At 48.0% G+C, this 24,836-nt stretch overlaps 1 protein-coding gene across 1 annotated transcript in view; it reads left to right on the top strand.

The window, feature by feature from the left end:
• The first annotated feature begins 5,811 nt into the window (after positions 1 to 5,811).
• Positions 5,812 to 24,836, top strand: part of LOC121056966 — a 62,332-nt gene continuing 43,307 nt past the window's right edge. Inside the window, exon 1 of the mRNA XM_040530539.1 lies at positions 5,812 to 5,831. The gene's annotated coding sequence lies outside the window, so the exon portion shown is untranslated. The remainder of the gene's footprint in view (positions 5,832 to 24,836) is intronic.

Consider the following 24,836-nt stretch of genomic DNA (forward strand, 5'->3'; position numbering starts at 1 on the left):
GTGTGGTTGTTGTGTCATTTGCCCAACTGCCTCATGAAAACCTTTAAATCAAGAGCCACAGAGGTGTGGGTGCTCGGGGCAGGCAGGTGCAGGTGGACAGAGGAGGTCTCAGGGTAGAATCTCTGCAGCACAAAGGGGCTTTGTCCTCAGCAATATTTCACATTTCCCTCTGCACCAGTTATAACCTGGTCATCGTATTAAAGGTATTTTGAGAGTAACTGGAATAGGAGGACACAGTGCCTTTATTCTCTTTATTTGAATGCACTCAGGATTAACAAACAAACCAAAAACTGCACTAGACTTCTGGAAGTCTTCCAAAGCATCATCAGAAAAGCCTCGGGGATTTCAGCTAAGCTCAGCCAAGCCCCTTCCATGGGATAAAACCTATGCTAAAGACAAACGTTTCTCCCCATTGTTACCCGTATCTTGCACAGCACCTCCCAGTTCACGTCTGCGTGGCTGTGCTGATTGCTCCAATGCTTTGCAGTTTGGCTCAGTGTCCTCAACCATCCCATCCTTCCCTCCAGCACTCTGTTCCATCCTGGGGGAGTATTCCACATTTCTCACTCTGGTTCCTCCTCGTGGCTAGGAATTAGAGGATTTTGAAAAATCTTTGTGAAGCCAGAAAGCTTGTGGGAAAAGTCAGGCTCCCACCATTTCCAGCAGAAGTTCCTGTTGCTGATCCTGGGTGTTTTCTCAGCTCTGAATGCCTGTGGCTGGCAGCAAACATTTCTCCTGGAGCCTTCAAAAACCTCTCACAAGATACGCAAGGTGCAGCACGAACGGTTGTCTGGCAGCATGTAAAAATAGCAAATGTCATTGCACGGAGCGTGTGCTGCTTCGGTGGTATTTGCCGTGCTGCACATGTGGGAGCAGGGCCCGAAGGACTGGGGATGGTGGCAGGCGGTAAAGGCCACTCCATGAAGCGGTGGATGGAGATGGAGATGTGCCCCGCTGAAGGTCACGGTGGTGGTGCTGCTGGGGACAGCCCTGTGGTTCAAGAGGGCTGCAGGACAGGCTGGGCCTCCCACCGACCAGATGATTTGATAAAGGCTCGCTTTTCATTGAAATCCAGCAGTGCAGCACCTGCCCAGGTATGGTGAGCTCCAGGCCTCTCGTGCCCCTGAGAGGTCATTGCCAAGGCGGGTGGGAGCGATGGTAGGCTGCTGGAACGAGGAAGACCCTGAGCTAAAAGCAGTGCCAGAAGTGGCAGGTGTTAGTTCAAAGACCCCAAAGCTCGTGCCAGTTTTAGACAGAGAGGTTTGCCCTCTGCAGATTGCGCCCTGTGATGAGGAGCAGGCAGTGTGTGTGTCCCCATGCCAGTGAGTCAGTCCCTCACTGTGGGGACCGGTGTGTCCCCAGGACGGGGTCTGGGTGGCAGAGGTGTACCCAGCAGGGCTGGGATGGCTGTGGCTGCTGGCCACAGAGGCCACAAGGGCCTCAGCATTCATTCCTTTCTTGTTTTTCTAGTAAGAAGGATGCAGCATTCATTTAGTCATTGGCATGTTATTCCAGAGGGAAATTCTCTTGGAAATGCTCTAATGGTAACAAAGGGGCTTAATTCCCCAGCAGAAAGCAGAAGGAACATCGAGCAGGTGCCTGATTTCACAGTCAGAGTGTGTATTTATTGTTTCAAAATGCTTCTCCGTGCCTCGATTTGGTCCCAAGTAACACTTTGATTAATGCAGCAAACCCGTGTGCTGGGGCCTGAGGATGGGCATGAGGACGGGGTAGCTGAGGTCAGCCCCCAGCACCGATCTGGAGCTGAGGTGGAGGTCTGTGAGGGAAATTCTGCCTGGTTGCAGCCCAAGCAATGCCTTCTGCCCCTGTGGGACCCATCGGCCACGTGTAACTCGATTTATCGAGTATTTGCACTGTTGTGGTGCAGCACAGCAGTGGCAGCTCATGCCCAGTGCTGCCTGTGCTGGGCGCATCCTGCCCCAGCCACGCTGAGCTGCTCAGAGAGCACCCGCCAGCATGACGAGGTTGTCCTCCTCCTCCTCAGTGCTCCTTCACTGATCTCACCTCACCTCACCTCTGTGTGAAGGCACAGTATCCTTCCCGGATGGCCCCACTGCCCATTCTTTATTTTCTCTCTGCTGATTTCCCAGGAGGAGCTGAGCCCAGCTGCTCCATATCATGGGAAAGCTTCTGGCAGCAGGCACTGTGAAGCTGCTATGTAAAAGTCACTGCAAAGCTCTGTCGTAAAGTGCACTTGTGGCTTCAGAACATTTTAATTGTCCTTTTAATGCACATTTGGAGGCATTGTAAAATCTTTATGTTCAAGACAGAGCGTTCCCCATGGGCTGGGGACCCGCCTCCAAAATGTGCCGCTGCTGTTCAGGGCTGTGTGTGGCTGAAGGGGGTTGTTTTCTCGGGTTTTTGAAGTGGTGTCAAAGCCACAGCTGTTTTATTGATGAGTCAAAGGGAGCAGCATCCCTTGCTTCTTAGACTGTAAATGCCAGAGTATGCAAACACCTGCCTCAGTAAAAAAAAAAAAACTAAAAAAATATATAAAACAAAAAACCCGGATCACATCACCTCTTGGTTCCCTTCAAGGTGATGTAGGACGCAATTTTTGGCCATGATTGAGGTTTCAGCACTGGGGGCGGCTGTTACAGCTGCACCTGTGCTGTCTCCTGTGTTATCCTCAGGTTTTGGATCCTGCCTCGCTCTGCAGCATCCCGGCTTGTATGAAGGGAGGGAAGTGCTTCATTTCACATTTGTATTCACTGCAGCTGTGCTCAAAGCCGCTCCTGTTTCACTGTGAAGGCTGCTCCCTGTGTGAGCAGGAGGGAAGATCTCCTCCAACATGTGTGCTCGGGGCTGCAGCCGGGCTCCCCACACACCTTCAGGGCTCCGGGCGCTGCAGGCTGCAGCACAGTGCCTGCCTGGGTCCCCGTTCCCTGCCCAGCTCCCAAAGCCCCACGGTTTCTTGTTAACCCAAAATTTAGCTCTTCCCGGGTTGCCAGCACTGTTTTCATGCCCTATTTTGAATACAATCGTTCTTTGTGCCAGCACACTAACAGTCAGCAATACAGAGGGGCTTTGGGGGCTGGGGCTGGCAGGATGCGTTTAAGTGCTTTCCATTTTGCAAGTCATTTGTGTCCTGCACAAATGAGAGAAATTGGGCACCTGTTGTGCAGGATGATGAATATAAGTGGTTGGTGCACACCCCAGTGTTGTTGTGAGCCTTTACACACCCCCAACATTAACTCTGAGCAAAATATTCAAGGGTCTTAGTGGCTTTCAGCTACTTTTGCCAGTCTGCATTAGTAGTGCGTGACTCGGTGCAATTAGCTATCCTAAAACATTTTGCAAAGAGGCTTTCAGTGACCTGTGCCGAGTCCCAGTCCTCTCAGGACATTGCCCAGGTGTTGATCCAGGACATTGTGCCGCCACAACATCTGGCCGTACCTCCTTGCAGCACAGCATTGCCCTGAATTTCTCAGTTGTGTGCAGAATTCAATGGGAGCTGACAGCGTTTCGCTTGAGCAGAAGGGAGGGGGATCTTTGCTACCTGTGCCAGATGGGAGCTTCTGCCAGCGGTGGGAAGCAGTTCCCTTTCAAATTCATTTATCTTCCACTGCTAGCCCTTCTCGTGAGCTGCTCCTCGCAGCTGACTCCACGGTGCCCAGGGCATGCAGTGCAGGGACTTGCTTGACTGCTTTAATTGCCTCAAATTAATTACATCACTATGAATTATATAAGGGTAACATTTTTAGGGAACTAAAGCCTATGTCTAGGTGATAAGAAGAAACTAATGGCATTTGCGTCTCACCTGAGCAATTCACACCCTCCTCGGCTGAACCTGGTCCCTCGTTTTAGGGTCTTGCTTCTTCCGCATGACCATCACCAGGCTTGCTTCTCTTTTCTAAACAAGATATCCTGTACTGGCGTGGGCAATGTTTACTTTGAGTTGATTGAGTTTCAAGTTAAAATTTTCCCCCAGTTTGTAAGATTTTCATGAAACGTAAACCTTTCTGAACTGTTTGTTGAAATACTGAAATTCTCCCGGTTTTACACTTTGTTTGCTCCGTCTGGAATGCCTGGCTGGTTATTTATGGTTTCTGAAAGGAGGCTCCCTGTGCAGCTCCACCAGCTCCTTTCGGGGCCTGCCTTGAGCATCACGGGGCCATCCTGGTCTCTGTAAGCACAGAGGAGCATTTGTTGGTGGAGCCCTGTTACTCAGACCTAGCTGTGAATTTAAGGTATTGTTGGGATCAAGAAGCAACTAACTTTATTTTTTTAATTGGACTTCATCTTTACTATCCAGAATCACTTTGCAACATCAACAAACTTCGTTGTTTTCCTCTTCATTCCTTTTTCCAGATTGTTCACGTACGGACAGGACGGCTGGACACCACGGTGACTCTGCCCACTCTGAAAACACACTATTTACTCCTTTACTCCTGCATTTTGTTTCTTATCTTAACCAATTACTTGCACGACAACCTTTGCTCTTGTCTCATGAAAGACTAATTGTTGAAGGACCCGGTTGAATGCTTTTTGTTAATCCAACCATAACTATATTTCCCTTTTCTGCTTCTTCACAGACTCCTTCAGAGAGCTCCAATTTGAGGCAGAGATTCTCTTGTGAAATGCTCTTCCCCAATATCTTACGTTTATCCATGTGCCTGTTCACTCTACTTTTTAATCCAGTTTCTCCTAATTCATCCTACTTACTGCTCTGTAGTTTCCCTGATCTTCGTTGAGACCTTTTTGGAAAATCGGTGTCACATTAGGGACTTTCTAGTCATCTAGTACACAGAGAGCTACAGAGAGTTTTAAGCAAGAAGTTGCATGCCACAGTTAATGCTGAAGCTCTTTCATCCTCAGGTTTCTTTATGGCTTTTTGGTGACCGCAGCCTGAAATCTGGCATCCCTGAAATAAGCTCAGACAGGAAGGGAGGTCATAGGTGCATTTATCTTGCTTCATTGATTGTCTGGCCTTTAGCTCACTGTGTAGAAAGAAATCTGTGTTTTAAGCAGCACAGCATGCAAAGCACTATGTGTGGCTGGGGATGTTGCTCTTACAAGTTCATTTGGAAATGCCAGGTCTGGGCTGCTGGCGTGTGGCGGGTGCGCTCTGTGTCTGTGGTTGCCATAAGTCTTGCTCAGGCTTACGAGCCACAGCATACCTCGATGTGATCGTTCCTTGAACTGGACAGCTCGTTAATAACGGAGTGCCAGGCAGATGCTCAATGCCATGAAGTCCCTCATGGGAAAGTGATGAATCACACTGAAGTCCAGGAAAATGATAAAGGATCTGAGTTTGACTATGAGTCAATCACTTTATCTAACAAAATGGCACGGCATCATCCCTCTGTTGTCTATAATTCAAGGAAAATCTGTCACAGACTCTTTCCTCTGGTCTTTACAGAGTGTGGTGCAGCCTGACACTGTTATTTGTGCGAAACAGGCATGGAACAATCAGACCCCCCCAGCCATAAATGTGTGATGTAACTAATTGGCAAAAGCACAAATTAAGTGCTAAGGGGAGGGGGATTGCACAATCTGAAACATAAAGTGAAAGGGACCTGAATCCTGAAAAACTGCTGAACAAAGTAAATTATCTCATGATCCTACAAACAGCAATCCCAAGCAAGAACTCTTTGAGCTCTCTGGGTGACAGGAGAGGGCTGTGCCCCTGACGCCCCCCTGGGCTGGGACACCTCTCAGGGCACCCCTGGAAGGAAGCGCCTCTTGTGGCTGACTCCTCGAGGAACAAGTCATCTGCAGATCCCAACAAGGAGAGGGGTGAGAAACTCACCTTAAAGGGGATCTTAGAAGCGCCCAACTGAATTTAGAACCACCCCCCACAGCCCACAGTAAGTCTTGGGTGAACCTTGCCTTTCTGTAATTAAGTTGCTGTTTGTATTGTAATAAACTCTTTAAAATCATTGTGTTAATTGACTAATACTTAAATGCTGATTAAGTGCTGTTAAAAATCACATAATCTAATCTTGTGATTTATCGTAAAAGTATATAATAAATTCTTAATTATTGCTATGTTGCAGTTGTGTAAAATCTATTCTGTGACATGATCCCAGGTCCTTTTTGGAGGGGTAAAGGAGCTGCTAAATGTAGCAGAGTGTACTCTTTGACATCTGCAACTGTTAATACATAACCAGAGTTACCAGGGAGGGGGCAGCTTAGAAAGAAAAGGAACAATAAACGGGAAGAAAAATTATAATAATTTTTGCACTGTACAGAAAATACTCTTTCCTGCTAGGACATGTTGTGCCCGGAGTTCTCCCTGTTCCAGGCTGCCTGTTTTACAGCTCTTTGTCTGCTTTCTGTGATCATAAATCTTGTAAATCTCATTGCTTCCATGCCTTTACACATCCTTCTCAGAAACATTTTCTGCAGATTTTGCATCTGTGATCCTGGAAAATAAATCCCTACGGAGGCTGTTAATGCAAATTGGCTGTGTTTAAGTGAGTGGCTGATGCCCGTCAGCTGTGGTGAGAGGTGGCTGTAGTGTATCTGCTCTAGCTGTAATTAGGGGCTGAACCATGAAGAAGTGGTACGTGGTGTGGTTGAGCTGTCCCAGGCTTGGGGGTGGGTGTGGGAAGCTGCTGAAGACCTGGAGGTCCGGGAGGGCTGATAGGTGACAGGAGTTGTGAAAGAGGAGTGTGAGCATGCTGCAACTGTAAGTTTTCTTATTCCTGAAGAGGGGTCTTGCTGTTTTTTATGCTTGCATCCTGTGACAATTGGGTTGGGGGGTGGCAGAAGCCACAGAGGAGTCTTACCCTTATAGTATGTGAAAGCTGGGAATGATTCTTGAGCTATCTGCAAGGTACATTGTTTTCTCCCCATGTGCATGTGGTACCTACCCACTAGCTGCTTTTCTGTGAGTCGGGATGTCCTTGGTGGTGCAGGTTTTTTTGCTGTGTGCGTGTGCCTCCAGGTGGTTTGGTTACAAGGGGAAGCTGTAGGGTGCAAAGGGGAAGGTAGGAGGGCCACCAGAGTGCAGAGGAATGGAGTGAAATGGCCTCAGCAGCTTCCAAAATCTCAGTAGTGGAGCCTGAGCTGCGGCAGAAGAAGGGATTTGGTGTTCACTTGTAGCTGAGAGCACCCAGTGTCCCACCGGGGCAGTGTACCTGCCCCATCTCCCACTGAGCAGCCTCCAGCTGGGTGGAGAATCTCATCTTCCTTGCCTCTCTGCTGGGAAGTTCCCTGTTTCCTCACAAGATTTTCTCCAGTTTTGCACAAAGAAGCATTTCTTTTTTTTGTGTGTGTGTGTGTAGTCCCTTCCTGTTTCCAGGTGACTACGTTGGGGCATGTGCAGCCTATGTAATCCTAAAGCACTCCAGCTCTCCTTTTCCACTGTAGAATCTTCCTTTTGCCTTCACTATTTTGCTTTTGCAATATTTGAGCATGTAGTACTTTCTCATTCCCTTCTTCCTGGCGTAAGATAAAGTTGACTCAGTGGCTCTTTTCTTTTATATATCTCACGTAAAGTGCAGCTCTCTATCTCCTGCTGCCATGGCTCAGGCTGATAAAGCAGATCATAATGTAGGCTTTTGTCAGGAGGGACTAAGAACTGGGATTCAAAGCTGGGCAGAAAATTTTCTAGTCTGACATGCTGTTCATGCCCTCAATATGTCAGTAAACCTGCTGAGGAAGAAACTCTGCTTCTTCCATGTCTGGAAGATGCTGAGGCCAGGAAGGCTCCTGTGGCTTTTGCTGAGGATAGTTGTGTGGGTTTCCTATCTGATGGTCTCTAAGCAGACACTGCACAACAGCCAGTGGTCCTGCCCCTTCTCAGGCTTTGCTGCAGATCCATGGTAGGGAACCCTAAAACTTGTTCAGCTGCGTTTCATTACCAAGTAGAGTGGGCCAAAGGGCCTGGTGGAAACTCCCCCCCGCCTGCCTGAACTAGAGCTGATACTCAACCCCAAATCCCAGTATGATGGGGCTGGAACAGATGTGTGTATGCTTGTGCCTCTTTCCCACAAGAACGTCCTGTGAGAATAGCTTTGTTGAAGCCAAGAGAACGAGGAAATTTGTAAAAAAAAAAAAAAAAAAAAAAAAAAAAAAAGCAAAACAAAAAAACCTGCTGCTGGAGCATTTCCCAAGAGCAGTGCTGGCTGTTCCCTGAAACTGTGATTCACAGCTGAACAACACTGAGCTTTCCCATCCAGAAGAGCTTTCAAGATTTTGGAACGTACAAGGGGTAGGAGGAAAGGGATGCTCTGCTGTTCTGACCGGAGCTCTCAGCTGTCTCAAAGCTCGTAGCACATACTCCAAAAATATTCTAGCTCTCATCTGTCAGCATTTCCTGGCAAAGCTTCTTTGTCAGAGCATCGGACAAGTTTTGCTGTGATTTCTGCTGGCATGTGCCCGCACCTGGCAGATGGAGTGTTTCTCAAATGCATCCATCTGCATTGCTTGTTCCTCTGCCACATGCCAGCTTCTACCTCACCTGTTTATCTGTCGTCTTGCACAACGTTTGCTTTGTGCCAGACTTCTTTGCATCTCTGTCACTGCTTCCTTCCTGTCTGCATCCATGCTCCATTTGTTTCATGTGAGCAAAATCCCAAATGCACTAATATGGGTGCAGCACAGGTGGCTTCTGACTCTCCAGAACCTCCCCTTTGTGTGCATCTTTGAAGAGCTTTCGTTACTTATTGTGCGCTGCTTAGAGATTTACTATTTCCAGGAACTGCTCTTCCCAACCCTGTGCCAACCTGGCAGTCCCTGTGTCTGTGGCATCTTTAGCACCAGCAAAAACCTGGGCCCTTGGCAGCTGGCAAGTAGGGCCTGGTAGCTTGTAGGAGAGCATGGTAAAAGATGACAGCATGGAGGAACAGTGAAGTCGCAGAGTGAGGACTGAGAGGGGAAGGCGAAAATATGGTGGATGAAACTTCAGATTGCCCCAGTTCAGAGAGTTGCTTGAATGTCTAGACTCTTCTCTAAATGCTTTTAAAACCCCTCCAGACTTTGCTGAAACCTTGAAATGGGGCTGCTTGCACAGCTGAGCATATGCCGGGTGCACCCAGGTATGGTCTGTGGGGATCTTTGAGCCCCGAGCTAGGGTTTCATATGTGCACACCTACTATGTGCTCCTGGTGTGAGGGCTGGGGAGGAAGAAGTGGTTGTTGGAACCGGTTAGATCAGATGGTGTGTCTGTCCTGGGCTGTGCCTGATGGCAGGTGGAAGGGGAACTTCGTGCTGCTTGTTACAGAAATGTCCTTGCTCAGGATGGAGCTCAGGACAAATCCATGCCAAACTCCAGTCCCAAAAGCAGGACGGACACACTGTCCATCCCCATGCAGGCTTGTGTGCAGCGTTGCAGCAATTTTTGGAGATAGCATCCAGCAGGGAGGGACCAGGAGCTCTTAAGGGAACAAATGAAAACGCCTCCTCCCTTCTCGTGGTTTGTAAAACAAAAGGAACTTCTGAGAGCAGTCTCCCAGGGTGAGGAACTGTTGCATTCGATGTGTGGAGTGATGAAATAACTTTGAAGCAGACTGGAGCAGGCTGGGCCATTCCCAGAAGAGCAGTGCTGCCATGATTGCTAGGCTGCCCACAGGGGGAGCAAATAGCTGAGCTGGCCAATGTGATGCCTTGGCAGCAACAGCTTGTGCACTGTAGTTCTGGAGATGTTTGAACTCTTTGACTTGTAGTTCAGTAGTGTTCTGCTTTGATGCTGTGTTGGTTTTACATGGCAAGGTTTTGGTAGCAGGGCTGTGGGGTGGCTCCTGAGCAGAGCCCAGCAGCTGCCCCATGTTGGATCAGAGCCAGCTGCAGACAGCTCCAAAAGGGACCTGCTGCTGGCAGGAGCCAGGCTATGAGTGACGTTGGTTGTGCCTCTGTGAGAGTAGATTTAAGGAAGGGGGACAAAACCTACTGCGTTAACGGCAGCTGGGAGAGAGGAGTGAGAACCAGCCCTGCATCCCCCTAGGGCAGTGCAGCAGGAGAGCAGGAGGTGCTCCAGGCACGCAGCAGCAGTTCCCCTGCGGCCTGTGGAGAGGCCCCTGGTGGAGCAGGCTGTCCCCCTGCAGCCCATGGGTCCCACATGGAGCAGATCTCCACGCTGCAGAGCAGGTGGCTGTGGCCTGGAGGAGACTGCAGCCCATAGAGAGCCCCCGCAGGAGCAGGCCCTGGGCCGGAGCTGCAGCCTGTGGAGAGGAGCCCACGCAGGAGCAGGGAGTCTGGGGGGAGCTGCTGCCCCCTGGGACCTGTGCTGGAGCAGTTTGCTCCTGGCGGATGGACCCTGTGGTACGGAGCCATGTTGGGGCAGTCCTTGAAGAGCTGCTGCCTGTGGGCAGCCCCTGCAGGATCAGTTTGGGAGGGACTCCACGGGGAGCAGGGGCAGAGAGTGACCGAGAAGGAGTGGGGAGGAGGTAGAAGAAAGTGGATGGGGGAAGGTATCTTTACTTTGCTTTTAGTTTCTCGCTGCTCTAATCTATTAGTAATAGGCAATAAATTACATTAATTTCTCTATGCTGAATTTGTTTTGCCCATGATGATAATTTCTGAGTGATCTCCCTGTCTTTATCTCAACCCTTGAGTCCTTTCCATTGTATTTTTTCTCCCTTTCCCTTTGAGGAGGGGGAGTGAGAGGGTGGTCAGGTGGAGTTCAGCTGCCCGGCTGGGTACAACCACCACAGATGTTCACTCTCATCAGTGCAGGCTCCGAGCCATGGGTAGTGTAATCTGCCCCAATTCTCCTGTGGCTGGGCAGTTCTAACATCTCCCGTGATCATGTGCTGCTCCCATTAATGAGCCCAGGTCTCAGCTGTGTGCACACGGAATAACAGTATAACCACAAACTAATTCTTTGCAGACAGCTCTGCTGTGTTACTTCTGGGTATGAAGTAACAGTCCAAAACCTGTAACTAGTAAGACTTCAACTTGGAAAAAGAAATAGGGATCAGTCCCATTGTTATTGACTTATCAACCCATAACTACCATGCTATTGATGTTACCTCCTAGTCTGAAATCCTGCTTGTAGTTACACCTCAATCCCTTAAGCAAAGCAGTACCTACACATCTCATGCTACTTTTCTTGCCACATTTCCTACCTACAGATGATGTAAAGATGACATGATTGCCCTCTTCATGTGGTGCTTTCCAGCTCTGAGACTTGCAGCTTGCAAGTGCTCCTGCCAAGTTAATCAACTCGTGCACCTCCTCCAAAATCTCAGCTATCCCCAAAGCTCCTTTAATAAAACAGATGGGAGATGTCAGAGAAAAGGCTTTTCTTCCTGAAAAATGTGGGTCCGCTAATATCTTCTGTGGTAAACATTCATCGGCACTTACTTTTTAAAGCTTTTCTTCCTATTGCTTTATCTGAGCAAGAAAGAGTACTTAGATTTAGCTGAGCATTATGGTTTCTATTGAAAAGAAATTTTCCATTTCAGTCTTTCTTACCAAGAACTTCTTAATTTCTCATTTTCCAGGTCATGTGAAATCTCAGAAGTCTAGCTTTCTGTTTCAGTTTGGAGAAGAAAGTAATTTCACATTTCTGTATGGAAAATAATTGCTTCCCCCCCCTCAAAAAAGGAATTGAAGCTAGGAAGAAGATATGTTAGTTTGTGTCCATGCCTTTCTGCCCAGTTTTAACTGTGTGTGCAAGCATTTCCCTGATTTGAAGAAAATGAGAATCTACAAGAAAAAAAAAAACACTCTTCCCGTGTGGTGTCAGGACGTTTTAATTTTGCTAGGAACCAGCTTCTGCCTCATGCTTCCCAGTATGAATTGTATTTGCAAATCTAATGGTTTTCCCAGTGTTAGGTCTAACCAAGAGAGTCCTCCCATAAAGCCAAAGTGGTTTATTTAATAGCTTTTATCCTATTTTAAGCGTGTAGACAAAATACAGATGCTATCAAGTACCGCTTTCCTCTTTTCCCTGTGCATGGAGCCTGACTGCTCGTGCTTGAAAGGCTGGAGCTGAAGTGTAGGGAAGGAGCTGAAACACCTGGAGCTGCCCCATCTGGCTCTGCTGGAGGACACTGATGGGATTAAAACAGCTGTAGCTTGTGGTCAGAGCCTTTCTACAGCAGTAGTAACAGCAATCCGGTTCCCTGGTCCCACATTCAGATCTTCAGTTCTCCCTTTTCCCGATATGAATGCTCTTTCCCAGTTCCCGTAGCCAATCTTGAGCATGGCATGAAATTCTGCAGGGCATTGCTTGTCTCAGTAAAGCAGAAAGCTGCGAGGTCCTCACTCCTGCAGCCAGCTCTCCAATTCTGGGTGCTTCTGTCCCAGTGTCTGCTCTGGGTTTTGTGACAGTGGCTTGATGTGCTCTCTTCCTGCTGCTCCGCTTTGGGCTGTGCTCTGCCCAGCTGCTTTTCCACTTTGAAGCATGGATGAGCCTGTGATCAAGCAAAGTTTTGGCTGGCTCCTATAGGGAAGGTGTCTTTTGGCACACTCCCCATCCCAGGGAATGTGGAGAGGTTACAAAAGTCTGCCATGCAGGCTCCTACCAGCAGGGAAAGAAGGAAGAAAATAGGATTAAAACCAATTTCCTCTGTATTTCCAGTTTTTAGGCCGTTAATTCTTCCTGGACGCTGCTGTTGCTTAGAATAGCAATCTAAGAAGAATTGTTGTCTTGGCCAAAGGTTCAAGCTCTCTGGGCTGTTCAGCTCACCCAAATGTACCTCCTGTCTCTGGCTCTGCTTTGTGTCAACACTTTCAAAATTGCAGCTGCACTGGGGAGCAGAGGCTCTTCTCTCTGGAGGTTTGCATGGCTGTGGTCATGCACACCGGGCGAGCCGCTACCAGCTCCTTCCATGGCAGCCCTGGGGTCTTCTCATAGGCTTTTCTTGGCTGTTGCTGCAGATGATGATACCAGAGGACAGTCCTCTGTGTGCCATGAAGTGATTTGTTGGCAGTGTGTTACCTCTGCCTTGCAGCAAGCAGTTCAGAAATCAATTTCCACAATCTTTCTATCAGTAGCTTTTCAAAATGGGAGTCAGTAGTCTTTCGCATTAGTCCTGACAGGAGCACATCCTGGAGTTTCATAGAATCACATAATTCCTGTTTTCGTACAGTACATCATGGTCCTCTACAAAAAGTCCATGACCAGATCACAGGGATGCTGGTCTCTCCTTGCCTATTCCTTCCAGGTATTTTAGCTTTGGGACCATCTGCTGGGATTGGAGTTTATGGCTCTAATAGGGATGGAAAGGGAAGAAGATGACCTTCTGCCTTGATTTTGTGTTGCCCCCACCCTGGGTTTCTCATGCTATGAGGGCTGGCTGGGTGCAGGCAAGGCTGCTTGGATTTCCTGCTTTCCACTTCTGTAGTTTATTCAGATGCATGGACAGGAGAGGAGGATTACCGTAAAGCCAGCCCTTGCCTCTTCAGACTGAAGAATCAGGGTGGGAAATGGGGGCCTGTGAACCCTGAGCTGCCTCTCTGACCCCTTCTTGGGAAAGGACCCAGAGGTGTTTCCTCTTCTGAAGCAAGCCCTTGAAGAGGGGGGTAGCTGTCTTATTTTAAGACAATTAAGACTTTGAGTAATATACCAGGGTGCAAACTGCAGGTTGGTCTTAAATCTTTCTGGGAAATAAGAGGAGTATATGGCTGTCTTGACTTTGAGGGAGAATGTGGAATTTGAGCTGGGCAGGTGCAGGAAGGGTTAAGTATGGCTCTTCCCTTGGTGGGGAACAGGGAAGCTTGGCTGGGGCTCATCCGGCCTGGTGGAGCAGAGACAGGCATATGGGTGAAGACAAGGGGAGGAAATGCTTCTTCAACTGAAATACTGCATTAGACCACTAACATGAGGTGGGGACGGTTTGGGGGGTTTCTGGGGACCCTGCCTGCCTGAGCAGCTGCTCAGAGGAGGCTGTAGGGACAAAATCTGAGTTGTTCTTGGGACTGAGGTTGATTGTGTTTACAAAAGCAGTGTCTGCCCTGTCCCATACTTCTGTTGTATCCCAGATAACAAACTTGTTTCAATCTGTGTCAAGCACTTCCCAGCTCCCAGGCAGCTGGGGCCAGCTTGATGCGAGCAGGAGCTTGCTCAGGGGATGTGAAATCCTCAGCTCCACAACTAGCCATGGGGCTCTGATGCTTCAGTGCCTTTCCTCACTGCAGATTAGTTCAGTGATTAATTCTTGCTCTGAAGAACCAAATGGCTGCAGAGGAGAGCAGCTCTGTGGGTGCTGTGCACCGTCACCTCTGTCCTGTATTACACTGTGCACCGCTCCCCATCCCAAAGGAGCTGGCAGCACCCACACCTGGGACTCTCGCTGCGCTGAGAAACTTCCATGGGGAAAGGAGTGTAGGCAGCTACCCTCCTATCTCCAAAACACAGAGCTTGGAAAGCTCTCCTTTCTGGAACTCATCTCTGGCTCTTTGAATCTTGGCACATCCTACTGAGTAATTCCCCTCCTAGGCTGGGAAGCTTTAATCCAGCAGGGTGGAGGAGTGCAGTAGGGGATGGAGTACTTTTTTTCCCTTTTTTTTTTTTTCTTTCATTGTGTTATCAGAACATGCCCAGCAGCACTACTTGCTTGGGCAGCTCTAATTTTCTCATTGCTTCTAGTCAGACCTGCCTGGCATCTCAATTCCTCCATTAGCCATATTTTCTGTAGGATAAGAGGCAACAGCACAGCTACCCCCGGCTTTTGGGGGAGCTCTGTGTTGTTTCTCACCTGCTGGTTTTCCATGACATTTCCACACAGACAAGTGGAGCAAAATGACAGAGCTGCTGCCGGCTGATGTGTGAATTAATGCTGCTCCTCAAGCACCATCCGAGTGCTGGAGGGAGGATTTAGTTGTCCCTTTAGGCTTGCTGTCCTGGTGTCCTGCCCTCCTGGTCTTGTTTCTGATATGTTCTCACCTCGTGAGTCCCACAGGACTGTAGCTCAGGCATGGAGCAGAAAAGCTGATGGGGATGGTGTCCATTAACAGCTGCTCCTTGGCCACTGATGGGTGCATGGCCAGTGCTTGCTCAAATGGCTTCACCCAGTCCTGCTCACAGTGCTGCAAAGGCAGGTGGCTGCTCTGCAGCAGCCCCGATGCAGCTGTGGGAAACTTCAGAGCAAGCAAGGAAAGGGGACACAGCTCTCAGCAGGAGCAGAGCTTTTCTTGAGAACACTTAGTGAAATATTTTATATTTTTCCACAGCTTACCCCATCCTTGTTCTTTACTACCTTGTGTCTCCTTGCAGCTACTGTATTTGTGTCCTGCTAATTTCCTAAGTGGTACTGTAAAAATAAATAGAACCTCGTTGATTTTTCCTATTGTTATTAAACGTGGTGTTGGGATTTTACTTTAAAGAACAGAAAGCAGTGTAGAACTGGCAGAAAGGCTCGCTACAAATCTGTGTGCCATAGGAGATGGCTCCAAGTCCAGCGAAATGATCAACCTCTATCTCAGTGGACTCTTCAGTCAGGCCTGTAGCTCTATCAAATTCCTTGTTTGTTGCCTCTTTCAAGGTTATCAAATACCTTGTCATCACCTTGTCACCTCCTCAAAGGTCAGGATTTGTACAAGTTTTTGTCCTTTGGAGGACCAGTCTCTTTAAAACCCTGCCAGCATGTCACAGCCAGCCTCCTTTTGAAGAGGGTGAAGTTGAAGTAGCAGACTGCAAGCACTAAGATATTAATTTCCTCATTTTTATGCAACTGTGAACTGGTTGTCGGCAACCTCTGAAAGTGTAATGTCAGCTGTTCTCTTGATGTCTGTGAGTGTAAGGATGCCCTGGTGCCAGCCCCAAATGACTGCTCATCTTTGCACCTGTGGGCAGGCAGCAGCATGCAGCTGTCCTGTGGTACCTCTGTCTGTGGTACCTCTTCTTGCCATTTTTATCACAGCTGAATAAGGTTGTATTGTGGAAGAAAGAGCAGAAGACTCCTGTGGGGCTGTCTGTGTTATGACTGCTCTGGGGAGCTTGTGTTGTGGGCCAAGACTTTGTCACGGTGGCCTGCAAGGGTTTGTAAGAAGAAATTGGAATTGGTCTCTTAGGCTTTGGGGTGCTTACTTGTCATTTGTTTTTCTGTTTTTATAACACTTTGCAATGGCTGTTGCTGAACAAGCTTGGTGGTACCTCCATGGTGGCAGTGGTAGGAGCAGGGGTCTGCCAGGAGCTGGCCGGAGGTGCTGAGCAGGTCTTTGTGCTGGGGATGAGAGGGCTGCAGGAGAGGAGCACGGCTGTCCCTGCCTCCTGCACATCTATCAGCTGGGGGATTTCTGTCCTCACAAGCAAGGGATTTGTATGTCACGCTTAATATTGGATCTTATCACGCTGCTTAAAGCAGCTGGCATCTGAAGCTGAAGCTCTCAATCTCTGTTTTTGTGTGAATACAGACTGAGTGGCAGGTAAGCAGCTCCTTTCTCTTGGGCACTGTGGTTACCCTAGCAGCTACTCTAGGTGCTGTAGCAGCATCATTAGTCCTGGTCTGCAATGTATTCCGAGATCTCTAAATAGATAGAGGTTTGATTAATGCCTTTGCCAATCATGGTTTAGTCTGGCCAGCAGCCCTACCTTGTCTGACCCCAATTTCAGTGCTTCTGATGGGAATGGCTCTGTTACTCCCCCTACCTCTCCTGCAGTCTCTTCTAATAAATAATCCAGCATCAGGGGGGAGGGGGAAATCCACTGTGTTTTAAAACTGAGTTTTTCTGTGGGTGTAGGAAACACTTGCTCATGAGGGTTTAGATCTTTCTCTCTTGCAATGGAGGGTGATTTGTGTGGCCCTGTGCAGTGCTGAAACAAGGCCTTGAGTTCGATCTTTCCCATGCATCATTGCTGATGTTTCTGTCTGCTAAAAGAGGTTTGGCCTGACTGATGAAAGCTTCATAACTGCTGTTGCAGAGTGAGTTGATAACAGCAAGGGAGCAATCTGTAATCCTCAGGGATTAGTTCCACACTTGGGGTGTGTTATTTACTATATTTTATGAAAACTTCGCTTACTGTGTCTATCGAGAAGAGAGTGAGCAGCTGATGAGGCACCAAGCTGAGGGATGTGCTCAGGTCCCAGCTCTGTTAATCCTTTCTGTGCATGACCTTGCACAACTTGCACGACTCCTGTCAGAAAGGATTCACCTCCCTTAAGTTATCCATGTATCCAACTACAAGTCCATCTGGAGCCAGTCCTTCAGGCTCCCTCTGAGCTGGTGTGGAGCTGGAAGCTTCTGGAGAGCTGGGCCCCAGTGAGCAACGTGCTTAAAAACTCCAGACAATATGCAGCTTGGAGGTGGCAAAATATCCCAGAGCAGTGAGATGCATGTACCCTGGGAAGAGGATCACCTGGATGGTGACTTATGCCTCAGTTCAGACACGGTTGTTGTCACCGCTGCTGTCCCCAAAGAGCTCCATCCCTGGTGCTTTGCTCGTTGTGGCTGACTTGTGGCTGGGGACGGCTGCCTTGTCTCACAGCTGTGTTGGAGCAGCCACCTGGGAGCAGAGGGGGAGCTATAAAGGGCTTTAAAGTGCAAGATTCAAAATAAAGCAGTAACCTTCCCAGCAAGAAGAAATCTGATCTGCTTAGAGAATAATCTTCACAGGCCTTCACCTTCCCAGGAAGCCTCAGGGCCAGTTACTGATTCCTCCTCCTCCCTAGCACAAGTTCCTGGCTGTTGTCTGGGGCTAAAAAGGGGCATTTTGGGTACTGAAGCACCTGGGCTCTCCCCCCCTGAGCTGAGGAGGGTCCCTGCAGTAGCACCCAAGAAATGCCCTGGGGAAGGAGGAGCAGATTTGAATGTCCCCTCTGCAGTCATCCCTGTGATGAAAGGATGCCAAGGGCTGTAGCAAACCCGATGGACTCTGAATCTTTCCAAGAACTGCTGAGGGGAAATGGGGAAAAAAAGAAGTCCAGCCTGTGCTAAGAGGCTGAGTCTCTTCCTGGAGTTGCTAGTTCCCCTAAAAAAGGAACTAGGTTTCTCCTATGGTTCATGATTCATCTCCACATACCAGTCATGGTGGCATCTCCTGTAGGATGCCTTCTGCTCTTGTATGGCTTCTTGAGATGGATGGATCTGGAGTCACCCACCAGGGGTGGCAGGGGGTGTCCTGGGGGATGCAAGAGTGACCAAATCATTTCCCAATAAGCTGTCACTTCCCAGGAACATGTGAGTCCTGGGATTATTGACAAGCTTATCTGCACCATGAGCCTGAGATAGTTGCAGCAGAAAGAAGAACAGAAAGAAGGCATACTTGACTTCCTTCCTTCTTAGAAGCTAATAAGGCTACAAATAAATCTCACCCCTCCTCAGTTTCTGCAGAGTGACTAGATCTTTCCCCTGCATGGGGCTGTGTTCCTCAAACCCAATACCCTCTTTTTTCCCTTTGGTTTCTGTGGTACTGCAAGGGCACATGGCTTATCTCAGAGGGATGCCCTGTTGGAGGTGTGTTTGGCCATGCTCCTTGTGCAGCAGTTATTAGATGAGCAGGTTTGCTCCTGTTGCTGCATTAATGAAGAATGGGGCTGTGGGGACAGGTCTCACACCACGGGAGACTCAACATCCCACCAAGTTGTGGCATTAGCATTCGAGTGAATTAACACAACCAGAAATGCGCGCACCAACCATGAGAAAGGATTTCAGTAGCAATATTGTGTTTAAAAAAAAAAAAGTGCTTGTGCTAGCAGGGTTGTGTAAGCATCACTTGTCAGGTTGGGGATGTATTTAAAAATTTCTATGTGCCAGTAAGAAAAGTCTGCTGGGGATTAAAAACACAAAATAATGACTAAAAGCCTTCGTAAGGCTTTAGGGTTTTCTGCTGTCAAGTACTGCGTTGGTTAATGATCGTGATGACTACAGGAACGAGTGAAATTTATTATTAAAACAGTTTTTCATGTAGAAGTAAATCTTCATGTATTGTGGAAAATGTCTGGGAAAGATGCTTATGTTCAATATGCATCAAATACAATTGCTGAAACATTTTTAAGGACTCAGGATATACGGTGCTCAATGTTTCTCCTCCATTACAAGTATTTCTAAGAAGGTATGTGCAGTAGTGTCGGTACGTGACAATCCTTTGGTGGCTTCATGCCCGTGACAACTCATGCTTGAGTCATCAGCTTGGGCAGCTATTTTAAGTTTTGAGAGCTCAACTTTTATTTTATTTATTTATTTTAAAATCCTGGTAACCATATTAGGCAGGGTGACCTGCAATGAAGTAGTCCATCCTGAGAGCACGGATGTGTTACACTTTTGGATTCGTGACTCTGTTCTGAGCAGTTCATCCCATTTTCTCATGTCATCTGAATGTCCTTTCAGTTTGTTGCAATCTCTTAAAACCTTATTTTGTACTCCTGCCGCTTACAGGTGTGTTGCATTGTACCAGTCATACTTCTGATAATTCACTGCACTGTTCTTCAGCTCTTGTTTTCCTGGCTTCTGGTACCTGGTACCTGAACAGGTACCTGACTGAGGGAAGGTGGTGGCTGTCCGTAATGGGGGAACTCTGTTGGAAGAAGTCTTTCCCCCTTTGATTTGGATGGAACCAAGCTGAAATCAGACAGAAATGGGAGCAGGTTCTGGGAAATGAGCACTGTCATCCTGCCCACACTGCCTGTGTTTGCTGTTGTCATTACTCTTTGTTTGCTTGCCTGCTAAGGACTGAAGTTATGATTATTTTTTAAAAGTGATCTGATAAAGGCTAGTTTTCAAAATCTGTCTTCAAGGTAGTAATTATCTTGTTTCTTGCAGAAGGCTTGCAGGTTAATGTCTAAAAAGTTGTAATACAAGGCAGCGATTTTGGTCTCCTGTGACTTACGTGCTCAATTTTTATCCTCATGATTCAGTACAGATGTGGTACTGCTACACAGCAGGGAACTGCGCACCCTGGCCTGCCCTGCATCCCGTGGTGGTGTAGGGCTAATGCTGCCTTCCTGTCTGTTTCGTTGTGTGAGGGTGGCTTTTTTTTGTTTGTTTGTTATTTCTTGCGGCACTGGGAGCAAACGGTAATTAGGCCTCTGGTTTCTGAGGTAGTGCGGGAAGTGGCTTTTGGTGCTTCCAGAGCAGGGAAATCACAAAATCACAGAATTATAGGGGTTGGAAGGGACCTCAAGAGATCATCGGGTCCAACCCCCTTGCGAAAGCAAGTTCCCTAGAGCAGGTTGCCCAGGTAGCCGTCCAGGCGGGCCTTGAATATCTCCAGAGAAGGAGACTCCGCAACCTCCCTGGGCAGCCTGTTCCAGTGCTCCGTCACCCCCACCGTGAAGAAGTTCTTTCGCATGTTGGTGCGGAACTTCCTGTGATCCATTCTGTGGCCATTGCCCCTTGTCCTGTCCCCACAAACCACTGAAGAGAGGTTGGCCAAATCCCTCTGTCTCCCACACAAATGAAGGCTGTTACTTTTGTTTGGTGGTGGGAGGAGGGATGGTGAGGCGAATGATGTATAGTCTGAGTTGAGCCTCTTTCCTGAAGGACATATAAAAGGAAGAAAAGGAAAAAACGTAATGAAATTCCTAAATCAAATTGGCCATAACTGCAGTGCTGGTTTCTAGGCTGACCTCTCCTGGCTTCCTCTGCCTGCTGGCGAAGACCATACAGCTCTTCTCACCCTTCTGCTCTGTCTGCAATACAGGCCCCAGCCCGCTGGTTGCTTCAGGCGTGCTTCTTGCTTTTCCCTTCTGCTGGGGAAGAACTGGGGCTGTAATGGAGGGCTGAGGTAGAAGCTGGGGTTGGGCGTGGCCTTCTGCACCGGGGTCTTCTTGCTGCTGAGTGTCTGTGTTAGCCAGATGTTGTTGGTCGCTTTTGGGTCTCGATGAGCAGCAGCGTCTTAGTCTCTCCTTATGGGTCTTGGTAGGGCCCTCCTTGTAATATTGACCTTGTCCTGCCTTAGCGTGGAAGAACAGCGTGTTCTTTCACTGGCACTTATGTGCTGTGCCCAGCAGAGCAGCTCTCTGTGGGCATGAAGGCTGCCTCCTTGGTCAGCTCGTCAGGAATGCTCTGGGACTTTGAAGTGCTGTGTTTGGGAATGGGCTGTGTGGGTTTCTCTGGTCCTTCGGGGTTTGAAACAGTCACGGCCAGTGCCTCTGTACAGTGCCAGTGGTGTGCGGTGCCATTTACCGTAAGGCTTCTTCATTTGCAAACGCTGCTTGGAAGGCCTTTGTGGTAGCTGCTCTCGGTGGATTTGGAGGAAGGTGAAATCAATCTGCCAAAATCCAGTGTCCCATGAGCTGAGTTTCTTTTGGCACATTAAATAGAAGCAGTATTGTTGACAATGGCTTGCCTTATTCCCTGTGCTTTTGGGGCAGGGGGAGGGAAATCCCTGCTTGTGGCAGGGACATCTTTCTGCCCCATGCCCACCCACACTTCAAGATCAGTCAGAAATACTGGCAGTCTTTCATTTTTATCTGCTTGCAAGTGGTCAAAGCTCCCTTGAAACAGAGAGTAGCAGCACTTTACTTTGTGTGGAATGGCCTTTGCCTGCTGTCTCTTCTCCCCTCTAATTTACCTCCATAAACTGGGGATATTGTCTTGCCATAATTGGAGGTGAGATGGCACCGCTGTGTCCTGACTTATGAGGAGCATGAAAGAGAAGAGGGCTGGAGGTTGACCTGCTCCTGATGTTGGAGGCAGAAGTTGCTGCTGCTGCGAGCTGGATGGGAATTACAGAGCTTTCTAGTCTGAGAGCTTAAAAAGAGGAAAGGTTTTGTATGGAAAGTTAAACTTTTTAAAATTTTTTATTTATTTATTAAATAAGCAGGTTTTTGAGCATACAAAGCATTCCCTGGGTATTAAAAACACCCTGGTCCTTTAAGCACTTTTTACAAAGCCCTTGTCTGGGAATAAATATAATTTCAGGAAGCACAGAGCTAATTGCTTTCATTTGTGTTACTGTAATGTTTTGGGGAACAAAAATTTAAACTGGTTGTAAAGATTAATATTATGCTAAAAATAACTGAAGTTAGAAAACTTTTCAACCAAAGAACTAAGCTCAGGCTAGCTTTCTCAAAATACCCTGCCATATGTTTCCCCCCAGCACCCTCAGCAAAGAAGGTCCAGCATCAGGAGTGCTCATATGGTAGGGTACAATTACATTGGTAATGTAAAAACAAAACACCACCAATCCTCTCAGCTTCTGTGGTGCTCTTCTCAGTAAGATCTGCAGGCACTTCTGTAACATTTCAATTTTATTTTTTTCTTGAGATGAGGATTTTAAATCTCACTCTCATAACTCCCTTTTCTAATTTAGGGCCAAAAAGTTATTTCAACTCTTCCAACAGCAGCCTCTGCACTGCACGAGGCATTTGGGCTGGGTGAGAAGTTTCCTGGAGCTGCCTTGCAGGGTGGACATCTCCCTGGGGAGAGGAGGGAGAGGAAGGCTTCAGCAGAACTTGTGCTGAGCCGACAAAGGATGCAGAGATGTCTTTAGCCAAGGGAAGTTGTACTGCTTCTCCAGAAGTCAAATTGCATACTACAGTCTTGAGGGTAGTCTACAGGAAGCTCATTTAATAACTACTTAACGTGAACTATTCTTGTAACAACGTCAGGAACTACAATTATCAACAAGCGCATTATCCAGTATTTTCCTGATGAAAGGGAGTAGAGGCTGCAGTACATGCTGGGGGAGCCTGCCAAGGTCAAGAAACCACTCTGAAGGCCTCAGCCAGGGTCCTCGCCATCAGGCCTGGTTCCATGGCGAGCTGGAGATGTTCACCACGAGGTTGGCTGGAAAGCCTCTGTGGTCCTCTCTGCCAGCAGCGCTACCGCAGAAATGAGCGGCATCTTCACTGGCTGAGCCAGACAGCTGTTTTATTGAGACAAGCATTGGTTTTGTGTCACATCCCTGCTTTCAAACCATGGGTTTTCTACCTCTGACTGCCAAAATGTCAGTCTTTTGAGGGGAATGGGGGAAGCGAGCAAAATGCCTCAAGTTTTAAAGATCAAAACAACAAATACAGAATGCCATTCAGCCTGACTCAGGAACTGTTTTTCTTTAAAGCCAGTGGGAAAACATTTAGAAAGCACACAAGGCAACAAAACAAATGTGCAAGCAAAAGCTGTTTCTCCCCACTGACAGTCTACCCACCAAAAATGGGATTCTCCAGTTCAAAGCCTGGCTCTTCGGGCTGGGGAGGCACAGAGTAAAACTAAAGCTGCCTAAAACAGAGCGACTCGTATTTCCTCTAATGGCCCACTTTGATTTCAGCTCCTGTTTTCCCTGGAAAGCAAGCAGTGTCTTATTTCTTTTGGATATAATAGGTTTGGGGGATGCCAGAACGTTTTTCATTTCACAGTCCTCTCTGACTTTAGGCGTGTGAGCAGCGCTGTTGTTCGGAGGGAGAGGCTCCACCACGTGCAGCTGGGGACTGAGCCCCGTGAGACTGGACAGACTTCAGTGGCATTTTTGGCTCTGCGGTTGAGTTGCTGCCTGAGGTGGACTTGTGCATCAGGTAGAAGTCTTGAATTAGAAATAAGTAGTGAATTTGGAGGGAGACCCAGGATATGCGAGCACTAGCGAGATAGGGATCCAAACTGTCACCGGCTTGGCTTCATGTTGGCAGGCTCCTGGTGAAGTGTGGGCTTGTGGCAATACTCCTGAACGAGGGTGCGTAATGCTTCACCAGGCCGAAAGCCTGCTTGGTCAAAGATGATCCTATGAACCTATCACACCAGACATGTGTCTTGCATCTTACAGCCATGGTGTTTGAAAGTACTTCTGGGATTTTATTAATAGTCAAAGTTGCAGTCTCTCCACCCGTTCAGTGTGTCCTGCTTGCATCTCCACAGCTCACTGGAGGGGCAGAAGGAGATAAGGAAATAAGACAAAATCTGTGCCCAAAGGAGCTTCTTTGGCGGAACCTTTTGAAGGAAAGGCTTCTTTGACTTGTCCTTAGCAGGAAGGAGGATGTCAGAGGTGAGGCCTGTGAGCTGAGTGCTCCATCACCCTTACTGGAGAGCAGACCCTCGGGGAGGCACGGGCTGGGGGTGTTTGGCAGAGGTAGAAGCTCCCCCCTGAAGCCGCTTGATTTGGAAGTATGCTACTTTGTTTTGTTATTTGTTTGTCTTAAAAAATCTGCTTCCTGTGGAAAACATCCTTCTTTAGCCTCCTGAGCTGCCAGAGGAGTTTTTGTGTTACTCTGCTGCAGCTGGTGGAGTGATGAAGTGAGTGGCTGGTTCCCCTTGGTCTTCTAATACTTGCTGCATAAGGAGTAAAGAGGAGCAAGCGTGGCTTTAGCTGACTGGGTCCTCCGCGACTGCTGGAAGCTTATTATTCTGACTCTACATCATCTGCTGGATGAGATGCTTTAAGTAAACACCAGTGACACCATGAGAAACCTGAAAAATCTGTGTTGCTGGGGTTTTCCTATATCGACACTGGGATAAAAACAAAAGCTAAACAAAAAGGAATGTCAGGAATTCCTGAACAGCTTGTTTGCATCCTGATTAGCTTGAGGATTGTGGATATTGGGTTGTGCAACAAAAAGCCGTGAGAAGAAATACTGTGGTTTTAAGAGCATGTTGCAGAAAGTTTTAAGCAGATGAAGCTGCTTCAATAGTGCCTTCCCAGGGGAGATGTTCATCAGTATCCAGCAGAGCCTGCAACCCTTATTCCCTCTTTGTGTTGGTCACCATTAAAACCCATCCAGGAGGTGAACAGCAACTCTCAGCAGCTTTCTGTCCCCAAAGCAGCAGTCTGGGGGGATGCTGCAGTGTAGTGCATAGCTAGGATTTGGTATGCCCAGCTGGGACTGAAATGGATGGATGCACTTTTGGGATTGAGCATGTGCTAGATTTAGAATTAAACAGTAACTTTGTCTAACTCGAATTGCACATGTAGTGCTCATTGTTGTGGTTTATGGCTATTTTTTGAATCGCAGTATCATGTAGGGCCTCTGGCTGCAGTGGGGATCTTGTTAAAAAGGCATCCTGTAGGGGGACGTAATGAAAGACGATCATTTGAGGTGATGTACGAC

This window comes from Cygnus olor, chromosome 18 (genome assembly GCF_009769625.2).
Source record: "Cygnus olor isolate bCygOlo1 chromosome 18, bCygOlo1.pri.v2, whole genome shotgun sequence".
Classification (NCBI taxonomy): domain Eukaryota; kingdom Metazoa; phylum Chordata; class Aves; order Anseriformes; family Anatidae; genus Cygnus; species Cygnus olor.